The sequence below is a fragment of the Thalia democratica genome, chromosome 8, assembly GCF_965202585.1.
Source record: "Thalia democratica chromosome 8, ktThaDemo2.hap1.1, whole genome shotgun sequence".
NCBI lineage: Eukaryota > Metazoa > Chordata > Thaliacea > Salpida > Salpidae > Thalia > Thalia democratica.
This window is the reverse complement of record NC_139172.1, coordinates 32,939,564-32,956,139: the sequence shown is the minus strand read 5'-3', so window position 1 is coordinate 32,956,139 and position 16,576 is coordinate 32,939,564.

Sequence of the window (16,576 nt, the reverse complement as noted above, 5' to 3'; positions counted from 1 at the left end):
AAAACAAATGCTTAATTATAAATCGAAATTACTAAGTAGAATAGAATATAACTGTTTAGTATCAAGTAAGTCACATATAAATAAAGAAGAAATCTACTTATTATTAGATTAGTAAAAACTTTTTTATAATTATTATTATGTACAATATTTTTTTCATGTATGTATAGTTTTATTTTTTGTTTTTATACTTGTAAATAAAGTAATAAAATTTTTAAAATTAGAAAAATCCTAAGTCTGCTTTTAACGTAAAGCAGTATTAAAAAACAGCCATTATATTTTGTACTTCTCGTATCTTAACGCATTTTCTGTGGAAACAATAAGTGTAAATAAGCGAGAGGTTACTGTACCTGTAGATTTGTATCCTTTAGTTTTAATTGTTCACTTGTTTTTCAGCATACTGACTTTGATGAACTGATCGGAACTGAACTTTACTACCTACCTGAGTTTTTTACTCACAAGCGTTACAATGGTGAAAATTTAGATTTTTGGGGAGCAGCTCTGGTTCTTTACGAAATGGTCAAAGGTGTGATGGCTTTTGAAACAACTGAAGAAATTATTCATAAGAAGCCGATCTTTAGCAAAGAATCGTCTGCACTGTTCAAATTATTTCTTGATTTGGCACTGCATAAAGACCCTGAATGCAGACTCAGTTACAGGACGGTATGGGACCACAACTGGTTGCAAAATCCGTGATAAAGCAAAGACGAAAAACTTTCAGAAAATTCAATATTGAGTTTTTGAACAACGTTTTCTTAATATAGTATTGTTATATTATCATAGCTTTTATTTTTTTTTGCTAAACACTATTGTGATAAACATTGCCTCAAAAAATAAAATTATAGCTTTTTTTTTGTAAATTTTAATTTATTATGGTCAAAATTATCTATCGTAAAAACAAAACGTGTATACTTTATTTTTGAATAAAATGAAAATAAGAATTTTTCAAAATAGAATTAAGAAATAAGAAAAAAAATTTAGAAGTGTTTAGTAGTTTTAATCTTTATAATACTTTAATTTAACTACATGAAAAAGTTATTAAAAACATTTTTTTCACTTTATTAACTTTAGTGTTTTACAACATTCAAGTTTAAAACAAAGGTAGATAAAAATAAATTTTGATAAAGTAGTTTTAGTGTATTATTTCAGAAACGTAAATATTGCTGAAAAAACTGTATCTAAAAAAAATTTAAATAAATATTTGATTTTTCTTTAATTTGATTAGTAGTATTTCTTAAAAAATTGGATGGATCATCATCTTTATATGAACAGTAGTTGTAGTTTTTTTTTTAATAACTTAGTTTGTTTAGAGTTTAGTATAAGATTGTGATGAATATAGAAAAGGGTAGCGAGAACGTTAAATACAGTCAATACTAATTACCAATAACTTTTTTTAAGTTAAAATTTTTATGCTTGAATATTTTTTAACGATTTGCTCATAATAAACCTGACAACAATGTTACAGATGTAAAACTAACTCTTTTTAGGGTCATCTATTCAAAGCTTAAACAGTAAAAGTCTGGCTAGCTAGAAACTTTATAAAGTCCAATAGAAAAATATTTAAACCAGGTTGAGACTGGTTGAATTGAAATACTTTATAGATTAAAAAGTAAGATTAAAACTTACCTATCCATACATTAAATTCACTTTAAAGAGCTATGAATTAGTTATATAAAATTATATAAATATAGTTAAGTATTAGAAAAATATTAAAATAAAAAGTAAATTATGCAATTACGGTAAAATTCTGATTATCAAATGGGTTTTTTTAGAATTCGTGGCTTGACTATTATGATAGTTTATTATGTAAAATTCTTGCTCTTTTAAGCTTAAAGACCTAATTACTTGACTAATAGTTGTTTACTATAACAAGATACAACAAATAAAACTACCAACAAATTACAGCTAAAAGTTTAACCATTGAGAAATCTAATTAAATATTTTGTTAAAAAGTTTATGTAAAAGATTTAAAGAATAAAAACAAATATACAGTAATATTCATTAACTCTACCAACATATGTTTCTGTGTGTTTCAATTTTAGTCTTACTGTTATATAAGTTTTTAGTTTTAGTGAGATAATTCAATACTAAAATTGAATCTAGCCCTGGTGTTTATTTATATAGTGTATAGTTTATTGACCATTTTACTCTCATGATCTGTTTTGGTATTAAATTTCACACATCACTCTTTATATAACAATTCATGCAAGATACAACCTACAGATGAAAAAGTTGAAATGCTCAAAGCCCTTGCGGAAAAAGCTGTCATCCAGCTACTAACATAATTTAAGAACCAAATAAAAAAGTTGTATTTTCTTATTTCTTATTAATATTAGTAAATTATAACATTTCGCAAAATAAAGAAAGTTCCCTTTCTTTTAAATTATTTATTTTACCTACTTCTTAAATCAAACAATTGTTCCTATAAGTATATTTACCCGATAATGATGTTATTAGCTCAGTAAAAATTAGAATTTAAAACCAATTTTTATATTTAAAGAAAACTTAAATATTTGTACTTAATAATGATAATTGAAGTATAGTAAGAGTTATCTTTAAATAGATGGATGGTAGTAGTAATATATAAATTTTAACTAACAATGTAAGTTTTAAATAATTTAAATTAAATAATTGTATTACTTTATCCATAATTGAATGGTGCATAAAAAATTTACAGAAATTACAGGCTTTAATTAATACAGAGTTGACACACTCAGAGGCTAGTTTGAATTTTATAAAGGTTTTTTGAAAATATCGGGCTGGCTCATTATATTCTTAGGTTCTTTTGTAAATAACAAGGTAATTAGTTATTATTTTTATTAGATTTCTAGTTATTTAAATTTATAGATTTAAAGATTTGAAAACTTTGTTAATGAAAACTATCTTCATTTTCTACCTGTTTCGTTCTATTGTTCAAAAAATAATAATTATTTGTTTTTGAGTTAATATTTTGTAATTTAATTTTTTTTTAATAAATCAGGATGACTAGACTAGTTTGATGTAACTCGAGATATATATTTTTTATTCTCAACAAATATTTTTGCTCAAAAATGTTGCAAACCTTTTAATAACCAGTTTTAGGTTCAATTATGATTCAGGTTTGCCACACACTCAGTCTAGTTAAACTTTTCTTAGAAATATAGTCGTACTAAGCATGTTTTTTTTTTTCTTGCGAAAGGTAGTCTAGTTTTGGTAATTATTGTTTCATCTCTGAATACATTATGTATAAAATTCTATTGAAAAGTATGCTTTTATTTTATGATCTTATTTTTCTATCATAATGTTAATTTAAGTATACTGCTACATACTTTTCAGCTTTTGCTTTTTCTTTTCTATTTTAAATTTAAGTTGACCCAAACTAGTTTGTTGTAACTCATGCAAGGTCACAAACACTTAGTATAACTTAGTATTTTAAAGTATAAATTATTTAAAACTCTCAAGATAGTATAAAAAAATTTTATTAACCTTATTTTAAAGTTTTTTCTTTCTTTTAATAAAATTTCTTTGTTGTAGTTTTATTTTTATTTTTGATAAAATTCCAATTTTGTTGATTAACTTGAACTTTTTATTCTTAAGTTCATTTATTTAAATACTTATTTATAATTTTTTATAACGCTCTCAAAAATTTAAAGCTCAGGATAGATTTAAAGAGTAACAACCCTGCTTATACTTCTTATTTAAGCTAATTTTGTTTTAGTTCTAAGAAAATAAAACTTAACAATTATCATTGAACTGCCAACTAACGATCTCAGTCTCATCAACAGAAAATAAATTTATTAGAAGATTTATAGTATGTAGTCTAAAGGATGATCTTTCTCTATGTTTAACAACAATTCTTAAAATTTGTATTTTAATAATATATAATTTTACATCAACAATTAAAAATTTAACATTTATGAAATACTTAGTTAGTTTTTTTCTGTTTTAGTTAGACTCATTTAAAAAAAATAGTTTAACTTTTTTAATGTTTCAAAATATTTTACATTTCTTCAGTTGTTTTACTTTACTTAATCTTCCCAAAAAAATTTTTTTTTAATGTTTATTGTTTTTGAATTTTATATATTTTTTTAAAACTGAATGATGAAAACAATTGTTTGAAATATTATCTGTGTATTGATTTAAAAAACTAGGACTCCGCCGGATTACATCATTTGAAATTAGTATAAAGCATTAGATTAAACATTATTTAACTAAAAAAGTTTACGTACACCAGGTTCTTACACTAAACAATTGAGCATATTTTGTTGATTGATTAAAAATATCGCTAATCAAGTTCGGAAAGTAGTTATAAAAGGTAATATCCTGTTACATACCGATCCGGATACTTGCTATTATGCAGCATTAAATTATCACACTATGATATTTAGTGGTATTTCTTTGTTTAGGCGTACTCTTTTTGTATTTTTATCTTGTTGACAACAGTAGTATTGTTTTAATTTCACTTTTATTAATTTTGTGTGTGAATGGTGTTTGCTTTTTTCTTATATGTAATTAGATACTTAAACTTCGCACTTAATATTTTAAGAATTTAAAAAAAAATTACTCGGTTTTTAGATTCTTAAACTATTTTAAATTTTCTATCGGATGTTTTTGAGTATGTCCTAGGAAGAAAAAATTTATGATTGTTGACACTCTGACTCCTTACAAAATGAGTTTGTTTCTTTTTCTAGTTTAAGTTGTTGTATAATGTTGTCATTTTAATTCACAGATAAGATTGATTGTCAGTTGTAACGTTGCACGACATTTTTTTAGCTTTAAGAATACTAAGAGTATTAATTTTGTATTGAAACTTATATAGTTTCAACGTGAAGATATTGACTTAAAGGTTTTTGATGCTCTTATACAAGATTGCTAATTATGGTTATTAAAAGTATTAGAGGCGTCCAGATGGAATGCCGGCTTAACTTAATGTACTTGTACTTACTATAAAAATAATGTTTAAAACTGGATATACTAGTGCACGTGATTTACGTAAATATACAAGATTAATAAACACTCTGTGAAATAAATAAAATAAATGGTGATGAATTAATTAAACTACCAACGACTTCTAAAGAGCCAAGTAGGTGCATATAATAACTACTAAACAATTTCTTGATATGGACAAATCTTAGACTCGACGATAAAGTTTTCTATCCTCGTTTAATTACCATATGTCCTAAACAAGCTTTATTCGCCTTGTCGGCTCACTCGCCTTGCCGTCGTTGTGCTGTTTCCACGTCGTTGTGTGCGTTCTTTCCCCCCGTCAATAACCTGACACGTGTCTGCAAGCGAAGTTTTAAACTCTTTCTCTCAAATTTACATCCGCTTCTTTTTCTCATTTTCTATTTTCAATACCAAACGAGACGTCACTTGACATTGTAATTCTTTAACTTTAACTCTTCTTAAATAAAACGAAACATAAAATGTAATGAGTGGTTCGTTACCGCTATATAATAGAGGATTATCTATGCGCGAATTTTCTAACTCTACCTTGGTAGCATTGCTTTGTAGTTTTACTGTATCCTCAAATCGTTCGCCTTAGATCCACCCGAAACCAATCGATCCACCTGCCGTTGTTTAAAAGAAGAGTCTTATACTTCAGAGGTTTTTAAGAGTCGGTCAGCAGTAGAAAACTCTTAAGTAACTTTTAATATTTTAATCTCAAACTATCACATTATAAAATGCAGTTAATAGTATGCTAAAACAATTTTTATCCATATTAAGGCCATAGAACTTTAGTTTGCTTGTTAATTTCAAACTTTGTGTTCAGTTAGCGATTTATATATCAAAATTATTTAATAATGGTAAAACATAAAATAAGTTAGTTTAAATTAAATATACTTAAAACTATAAAGATTAGTTAGTAGTACATATTAAAATCTACATATTAAAATCTATATATTTATATCCGTTATAAAAAAATTAAAGTAAAATTCTTTAAGTAGAAGAAAATCCGTGGAAACTAATTTGAATATTTTTATTAATTCTATAAAATTTTAACTAATTTTTTTTTTCTAATATTTTTTATAATACTTATTCCTCGACTAATTGTTGCTGAAATTTATACAAGTTTTTTTTTTAAATACTAATTCCGTATCGAATGTAAATTGCTTAAGTAAATATTGAAATAGATTCTATGCTTAAATTCAAACCTATAAAAAACTATTATGCTTAAAATACGTTTTATAGCAAAAACTGTGTTTATATTGTTCTTTTGATAAACTATTTTTAATAAGTTTATATAATTGTAGTTATTTAAATTTTTTCACAAAACATGCTTGCGACAAATTTATATATTTACGGTTTTTTAAAAACTGCTATGTATACCTAAATGTACACGTTAAAAACTAAGCATGGTGTTATCACTTTAGTACTACTTAAAAAAGATAAAAATAATTAATTTTTTTTATAATAGATGTAGATAAAAAATTGGTAATTAACTAGGATGATATCGCACTGAAATCAAACTTAAACTAGTTCATATTGACTTAGTTTAGGCTCTAAATCTAAACCATAGTTTTAGAATTTACTTATACCAAATTAAATACACCGATAAAATACGCACTTTATGAAGTACGCATCCGCTTAATTGTAATTTTATAGTTATTTAGAAATTTTATTCATATTTATATTTTAATATTTTTACATTATATATGTAAGGTACGCAGTAAAATCTTATTTACATCAAGATTTAAAATTAGTCTTCCATTCGTTTAATAATTAATTATTTTATTGTTATTTTCAATAGCAACAATTTAAGTTTGTTGTTTTTAACTTTACATTTTTACCATCAGTATTACCTCTAGTCCCCAATCCCTTACCATCGGTCGGTTTTTGATTACTATTTTTTTTCCATTTTAGTTACTAATACTTTACCAACAACTAATTTTTTAATTATTTTTTGTTAAAAACGACCGATTGTGCATTATTGATCCTCCGTACAAAAGTGTCCCTTTGTTAATATATGGCCCGCTACTGTATTTTGAAGACGAGTAAAGTTTACAAGACAGAATTTGAAAAAAGGGTTACTTTCACTTTTGAATGATAGACAAATCGACACAAGGGTAAATTAATAAACATAATAAATAAATAAAAAAGTACCGAACAAATCTAAGGGTTTGCGGAAGCAGTAGTACCAAAAGTTAACAAAAAAAAAGAAATAAAAAATAAATAAAAATTTTGTTAAAAAATGGTGGTGAAAAAATAAAAAAATAAAGGTAGAACAAAAAATGCTGACTTTAGGTGAGGATTAGGGGTAACAGTAATAGAAAGCAAAAAAGAACTTTAAAAAAAAAATAAAAAAATCAAATTTTTCAAAAGTGTCTTCGTACCATTTTGACAACTGCACATTTTTTGCTAAAATCTTATCTTAAACTTTTATTTTTATACCTTTATATTACTAATTCAATTCTGTGTTACATATTTTTATCAAAAACGAAATTTAAATATTTAAATTAATTCAACAAAGTTGTTTTACGTTTAAGTTAGTAAAAATTTTTTTTTTTCAAAAACAATATCTAAACAAAAATCTTTAAATTGAAAAAAAAAAACAATCAGTAAGTTTAAATAAAATAAAATGCTAATTATCCAAATTAAAAATACATTTTTACTGTTGAAAGAGTCTAAGAACAGTCAAGTGAAAAAAAATTGACTTGTAATTAAACTTAAGTCAAATACAATAAAAAAGGTTTCCGTTAAATTAAAAAAAAACTTATACATACCTAAATTGTTCCGTGTTTTAAGGAGGAACTTGCTTAAAAAAGAAACCATAATATGTATGTTATTTTTTCTTGATCCTTAAAATTATTAATAAACGTAAAGTAACAACAGAAAGAAAAGAAACCAAATATCAATAAAAATCAAGAAAATATTGCTTTTAAAAGTATTAAAAAAGAAACACTAAAGTAAGTAAATTAATTTTAAATTATATACGTGAATTGAACATCCAGCAAGCAAAGTAAACAAAAGAAAAGATAAAAAATAATTTTTTTTGGTATAATTTTTAATTACAAATGACAAGTTTTAGATACTTTTTTTCTAGGTAGCAATTGATTTTAAAAGTTATTGATAATAAACTAAGTATTCTAGGACGATATTACCTTAACTTGATAAGAAAATTAAACTTTAAGCCAATTTATTTGTATTTCATAAGCATCATTTAAAAAAACGTTTCCATAAATGAAAGCAAAATAAACAAGAAAAACTGAGAAAAAATTATTTTTTTTTTGTTAGTTGTTACAAACATGTTTGAGAACTAATACGTCCGTTTTAGGTAACATTTAATTTTAATAAGAAAACCTAATTAAACTACTAGTTAACAGCGTTGTGATTGTGACCTTCTTTTGCCAAGGAAATTAAACTTTAAGCGAAATTGATTGTACTTTATAAGCATTATTAAGATCAGGATTCAATACAACATCAAACAAAAGGTGATTTAGGATTACAATTAGGCGTTAATTATTACGGTGACGAAAAAGTAAATTTGAAACTAATATAAAAGGGGTGATTATAAAAATGACTTTTGGAAATCTAGATTTAAAACAAAGATACGAATTTAGTCAATAATCATTAAACATAATCATCAATGTAATTTACTTAAAATCTGAATAGAAAATGATGTGTAAACATTTTCTGTTTAATAAATATACTTAACATCAGATTGCTTAGTTGGTAAAATATTACTTCATTAAAAGTAAAATTAATTTAATAAAAAAACTTTAAAAAAGTTTACAAAGAAATGTGCAAAAATATTAAACAAAAGTTTTTTGTATAAAAAAAAACACAGTATAATCAAGATATACAAGTTTTAATTCAAAATTATATCCAATTTATTAAACTGAATAAATTTTCTTGAGATTGTTTGGAATGAATTTAAAAAAGAAGCTTTGTTTAAAAAACAAAACAAAAAAAAAGTATAATTGTTTCATGTAGCTTATTGCTACATCCTTAAATTTTTTGAAAAATCACAGAGCTCTACTATCAGATTTTATTAACACAATATATTTATTTAGTAGGTTTGAAAAGGCACAAAAAATCTCAAGAAAAAAAGAATAACAGCAAAATATGTAAGACTAGTTTAACAAATAAAAATTACAAAACAGTTTGGTTATTAACATATTAGTTTAGTCGTTTGTTATTTAAAAACAATCAATAAAAATTTAAGTAAATATTTTGGTCAAAACTAAAGCTATATAACTACATAGTTAGTACAAGTAAAAACAATGTAGAACAAACAAATTTTTAGTTAAAATACTATGTTGTACAAAACTTTAATTCATTTTTTACCTAACGGTTCAATGACAATAACCATCAGTAAAAAAAAACAAATAACTCACTAAAAGTGGATGATAATATTTTCAGCATTGTCGACATATCCTGAATTTCTTCTTCAAATAGACCCGATTTAAGACCTCAGTCGAAACAACTACGGATAAAATGTACTTAATTTTAAAGTTTTTGTTGGTGTCAGTATTTTTAAACTCAATGTTATGAATTTTCATTACAACTGATTTCTTTTTTTTTTGTAATTGAAAAAAGAAATTAAGAAAAACCTTTTTCTCTAAAAATCATAAAAGTTTATTAACTAGATATTCCCTATTTTCATTAAACATACCCAGTAAAGTTTTATTTTTTGTTACAAACGTAAGTTATCTAAAACTACCAAACGATTGAAGTACAAATTTCTTTTTATACTTATGTTGTATTTGTTTTATTATTAAAAATACATGAAATAAATTCAGAACACTTTTTCAAGAAAACAAAAACAATTAGAAAAAATAAAGCTGTATTACTTTCAAAAGCAACACTTAAATAGTATTTGAATTCATAAAACCATTATTAAAATAAAATCTATTGATTTTAATAAAGTGCAAGTTTAAAAGTTTATTTAGTTATTAAAAATTTTAATTATTTAATTCACTAACATGTGACCATTCATAAAGCTTATGAATATAAAAGGGTAGTCATAACAACAAAACTATAAAATCTTTGTGTTTTGCAAAAGAAAAAACATAACATTTATCTGCGTTAGCTTGTATAAATAAAAAAATTCTAATTTAAATCTTGTTGAGTTTAGGTACTTTGATTATAGCTTATAAAAGCAAAACCGATAAATTATCTATATTGAATATAATTCTTTTAACTTACATTTATATTTAAACAGAGTATTCACGTCTTCTACCAGTAAACCATTATATATAATTAGTAAGTATTAGCTTCCTATTGTAGGAATGGGTCAAAATAGCACGAAGACAAATTTTCACAAGATTACTAAATTGCAAGAGGAGACTAAACTTCACGAAGACTATTTTACACCAAAGGTCAATTTTGCACGAGTTACAATTTTGCACGGAGGGTCACTTTTGCACCAGAGTAAAAAGTAACAGAAAAATGAGTTATAAGATAAATTAATAAAAAATACAAAAAGAAAAAAAAAGTTACTGACAGATGGTAAGTGTTAGGGGTAGCAGTGATAGAAAGTTAAAAAAAATAAATAAAAAATAACTAATTAAAATTGTTATAAATAAAAGTTGAAATATAAAAACTAGGTGATGAAAAAATAAAAAATAAACCGACCGAGGCTAAGGGTTAAGGGTAGCAGTGATAATAGATAAAATAGATTTATAAATAAATAAAAAGCAACAATTAATTAAAAAAACCATAATAAAAAAATAAGTTACCGACCGAGGGTAAGAGTTAGGGGTAACAGTGATAGCAAAGAAAAAAATATCAAAAAAAAAAACTTGTGCAAAGTGTTTTCGTGCAATTTTATATTCGTGAAGTTTTATCCCCTAGTGCAAAAGTATCTTCGAGCAAATTCGTGCCCTCGTGCAGTTTTCTACGCTCTTGAAAATTGGATAGCAACCCTCCTATTGTATAGCAAAAGTATAAAACTATATTTTGTAAATTGAAAAAAAAACATATTGTTAAAATTAAAGACATTTTAACTACAATCATTAACAATGAATTATGAAATCAAGTTTAGAAGTTACGTTTAAACAAACTGTTACATTAAAATTACAAAAATAATTGCAACTTATTAATCCCTTAAATTTGTATTAAATGACAAAGTATATTAAATAAAACGATTGACAGAAGAGTTTGATTCTTTTAGTTTTTAAAATACATAGAAAAAGTAGAAATAAAGTTATCAAATATTTAAACCTACATTGTTACTTCTTCAGTAAAAATAAAACTTTAAACTGTAATTTTCGGAGTACTTTAAGAATGTAGTACTATAACTATCTTGTTTGAAAAAAAACATGAAAGCTCTGATATGTTTTGTTTATTTAAGATAATATTTATTAAAGTCTACGAATTAGATTTATTTTCTAAAAATCAATTTAATCTGAATACTTTTTTATTTAGTTCATACTCATATACAAAACAATAATTAAAATTTAATTAATAATCGATGAATTAAAAGCTTTTACCAATATTAAGTATGTTTATAAGTTTGCTAATAAACGATTTATCTACAAACAAAGCTACTTAGCTGTCACATTATACTTTTATAAAAAATTAAAACTGGTAAAACGGTAAAGTATTACAAAAAAAAAAAAAACTTAAATTGTTTAAATAAACCTTACTACTGGTTTTAGGTTTACACAAACCATTATCTCTTCAAACTTTACATTAAAAATTTTTCTGTAATTCTTTAGCGAAGTGTTTAATCTAAGTTACATTAAACGATGTTTCTATACATATTAAAAATAAAACAATAGAGTTTTCTATTAGTTATATTTTTAATGGTATCAATAAAACTGTGAAAATTTACCGATAAAAAAATATTTGAAATACTATTACTATAATAATATGACAATATTTTATCATAAATTTTTCATAAAAGCTTAAAACTGCCCAAACAGGTACATATTAAGTAGCTTCAAAATAAAACTTAAAAGATTGTCAAAATTTGTGTTTTTATAAGTGCGATCAAATCAGAAATGATTAAAACATTAACATTTATTCTAACTTAAAGTAAAACCTTACTGTGCTAGAGATAAAAGTGTGAACATTGATATATCGAAGGCTACAAATTTTAACTTTAAGGGTAGTTTGCTCAACCCTGACGTTGACTATAAACGTAACAAGGTCTAGTTTAATTTTAATAACATCTTCAAAAGTTCATATACAATAAGCATCTATATTACAGTTTCCAAAAATGGGCTATTTCTAAGAAATTAACATGCTGGAATGAAGGGCGGTGAGTAGTATAGGGACCACATGGTATCCATGAGCCCACAATTAGATAATAGATATTCTAAAGTTGACGGTTAAGTGCAAAAAAGTAATGGATACTTTAATTGAACATACTTGAATTTTACTCTAGACTATGGCTCAAAAAGGCCATAAGCCGCAAAGGGGGAAGGGCGCATAATGAAAAATTTATACTAGATATTCTAGAGCTGATGATGAGCAAAATGTTTGTTTAACATTAGTTTTTTGAGCAACGTGGCAATAGCGTGAACGGGTCAAAAGTTCATGAAGACAAAATTGCAAAAGGAACTTAATTGCACGAAGACAATTTAACACCAAAAGTCAATTTTGCCCGCAGGGTCATTTTTACACGAGAGTAAAAATAAAATAGACGAATATAAGTATAAGAAAAAACAACAAAAAAAGAGACTAAAAAACTAACTAATAAAAAAACAAAAAAGAATAAACGTTACTAACCGAGGTTAATGGTTAGGGGTAACAGTGATAGTAAAAACAAATATAAAAAAGTTATTAATAAAAAGAATAATAATAAATAAAATTTAAAAAATTTAAAAGAAAAAACAATACCGACCGTTGGTAAGGGTTAGGGGTAAAAGTGATAGTAAAAAAAAATTAAAATTAAAATACATAAAAAGTTCAACCCATGCAAAAATTTCTTTGTGCAAAATTGTCTACCCGTGCAAAAATGTCACCTCGTGAAAATGTGTCTTTGTGCAAAAGTGTCTTTGAGCAACTTTGTCTTCGTGCAATTTAGTACGCTCGTGTAAATTTTACATCTACCCGGCACTCGTTGTTTGAACTTGTTTAGTCGATACTTATAAAATCAAGATCTTAAAAAAATTAAGATGATCCGATCTATATTGTTGTTTAATTTTGATACCTGGGCGAATTAAAATTTTAGGGGTCGGTCTTTTTATGGGTACTATTTTATGGGTACTATTTTATGGGCATTATTTTATGGGTAGAATTGCTGAAATTAAATCTGCCCATAATTTAATGCGCACTAAACTTTATTTCCAATAATTTCCTAAAAACTGTGAACTGATTATGTTGAATACAATAGCTCTTCTTAAAATCAACTTGAATCACTTAACAAATTTGTTAGAAATTATGTGCAACTTTTTTATGTTGGACTTTTTGAGGTGCAAATCAAAAACTGCTAAACAAAAAGTGCAAAAATGACAAAGTTTCTTTATTTCACTCAATGTGCCTACAAAAAGTGCAAATTTCATCAGCTTACTCAAAGTCCTGAACATAAAGTGCAACATTTCAAATTTGTTCACAGCGAAAAACAAAAAGTTCAATATTTCGGTATACTTAAATTTGCTTTCCGGGATCAAATCCCTCCCGATCAAATCCCAGCCGCGCGTAATTCTGATTTAAAATTTTTCTTAACTTTCTTTATTTAACCTTTGTTTTCTAATACTTTTGTATACTTTTATTTATTTTTTACTATCATTGTTATCCCTAACCCTTACCCTTAATCGGTAAGCGGTTCTTGGATTCGACTGGGGGGATTTGATCTCGAATATGAAACGATCGTTGGTTGAAAATGAGCGGTTCCCAATATGTCATATGTTTATTCACAAAGCAAAATAAAGAATGCAGATTAAAAAGTCCTAGAAAAGACATTAAAAGTAATATAAGGTGTGTGTTTTGATAACCGAAAGAATCTTCGTGCACCAAGTCCTGAGACCAAACATTTTGATTTTTTTTTTTGTCGTTCAATAAACTAAAATAATATTTGTTTCTTTAAAGTTATATTTTTGGGCTTAAATAAGTATTTAAAAGTACAGGTTTTAGTACCATATAAACTTTAAAAATATCAAACTGTCAAAATCTAATTTTATATATGTATTAAGTATGACGTAAGGATTCTACTAAACATACAATAAAAATAACATATATATTTGACATCACCTTAATAAAATTTGAGCTTTTCTATGCGATTACGTAAAAGTTACATTTCAATCGAAATCAAATTTTGTAGACGTATATGTAGTAAATTTAAAACAAAATAAATTCTTTTTGTCATCACAAAAATGTGCTTTCCTAGGCAATTACGTCAAAATTACTCATTCAATCGCTTTCAAATTTCGTAGACGTAATAAGTATGACGAAATGGTTCTATCAATTTATAACATAAAAAAAATCATTAAAGATGTCACGAACAAAATTTTTGTGCTTACCTTTGCGATTTTGTCAAAGTTACACATTCAATCGAGTTCAAATTTTTTATACGTAATTAGTATGACGTTAGGATTGTTGTAAATTAATACCATAAAAAAATATTCATTTGTGACGTCACAATTTTTTTTTTAAATATGTTTCTAAGCGATAGTTTAAAAGTTACTCTTTTAATTGAATTCAAATTTGTATGCTTAAATAGTATGACGTAGGGATTCTACTAAATTTAAAACAAAAAAAAATATTTATAACGTCACAAAAAAATGCATTCCTAAGCGATAACGTCAAAGTTACTTTTTCAATTGCACTCAAACATTTTATATGTAATAAGTATTACGTAGAGATTCTGGTAAATTTAAAACAAAAATAAATATTCATTTTTTTATGTCAAAATTATATTTTTACAATGTTTTTGCAACACATAAATAAAGAAATTAACTAAAAAGTTTAGTGAAAATAGTTTGTTAACAATACTTGAAAAAATTAATGTTTTGAAATTTTTCTGTTTGCTTATAATAGTTATTTAATCTGATAAGAAAAATTTTAAAGTAATATTAAACAAATAGTTAAAACATAACAAATTTACAACAAAAATATACCTTAAGACTCCTAAAGAAGATGACGAGTATATTCAAAGTTCATCAAAAAGCAAGGGCATTGAAAAAGATTTTCAATGGGAGCTTTTGGAAGATAATCTAGATATTAGTAATAAAGAGGTTGTTGAACAATTAGGTTAAGGTTATATTCATACTTAAGTAATATATAAAATTTCAGGAGCATACAGATGGGAATAATCCATAAACAAGCAAAAAAAGACGTTGAAAGTGTAGCTGTATTTAACTAAAGGTGTTCCTCCTGAAAAATATAGTTAACAAGTACTTAAAATTTTCTAAAATAATAATAACGAGTACTTATTAAACAAACTTTATTAAATTTGTTAAAGAATCAAGAACAATATGATGAAAAAAACAAGTGTTGAGGAGGAATGTTGACAAAAAGAAAACAAACTAAAATGGGATGTAAATTAGTTTTTGTATTTTTAAATCATAATTTAAATTAAACATACAAATATTTTTTGCTTACAGGACCAGCACATCCAATTACCCTATGTCATCTCATTTCCCCATTTTGTTTTATATATGGGAGTGAAGATGAGATGAATGAAGAACCAGTAAAAAATGTTGACTGGGTGTATATGATCCTTGATATAAATTACAAAAGTTACATTTTAAATATGTTTTGAATTTTTAAGAGCATTATACAGAAATCTCAATTACAAATGAAAACTAATGTAGTTTGTTATAACTTTTTAACGTATTATAGCAAAAAAATATATTGAAAATATTATATTACAAATTGATTGTTCTAGTTGTTCAAGATGGTTTTATAAACTTTGTGCCAAATCGAAAAAAGGGGATTTATTTGTGATTTTTGTACTTGAACTAATTTATTTTCCTTTTTTTATGTGTTTTTTTTTAATTTACTAGAATCCTTACTTCATACTTAATTATAAACAAAGTTAGATTTTTATTAAACTAGTAACTTTGATGAAATTGCTTAGAAAATGATAAATAAAAAAGTTTAAAGTCATAATCGAGTAATTATTTTTGGTTAATATTTACTACAATCCTCACGTCATACTTATTACGTATACGAAATTCGAATTCGATTAAACGAGTAAATTTGACGTAATCGCTAAGGAAAGCACAGTTTTTCTGGTGACATCATAAATGATATTTTATTAGTTTATATTTACTAAAATCCTTACAACAAACTTATTACGCATACAAAATTTGATTTCGATTGCCTGAGTAACTTTGATGTAATCGCTTGGGAAATTAATTTTTGCATTTTTTGCTTTGCGAGAAGTTTTACATAAACTTTTTTCGAGTTAAAATTAGGCTGACCAAAACTTTCTAAAATAGGTTTTACAATTTTTCATCAAACAAAGTTGAATAAAGGTACTTAAACCTTAAAAAAAATGGTTTTGGTTCCTAAAAAGTTTAAGAAAAGTTTAAAAACGTGTAACAATGTTATGAAAGGATTTAAAAAATACTTTATAATGTGAATCTAATAACCTGTTGATTGAAATAAGAACAAAAATAATTAAGCTTCATGAAAATAATCAAAGTTAACTTACAATTAACAACAACTTTAAGATTTAATTTATCACTCAAAACTTTTGTAATTA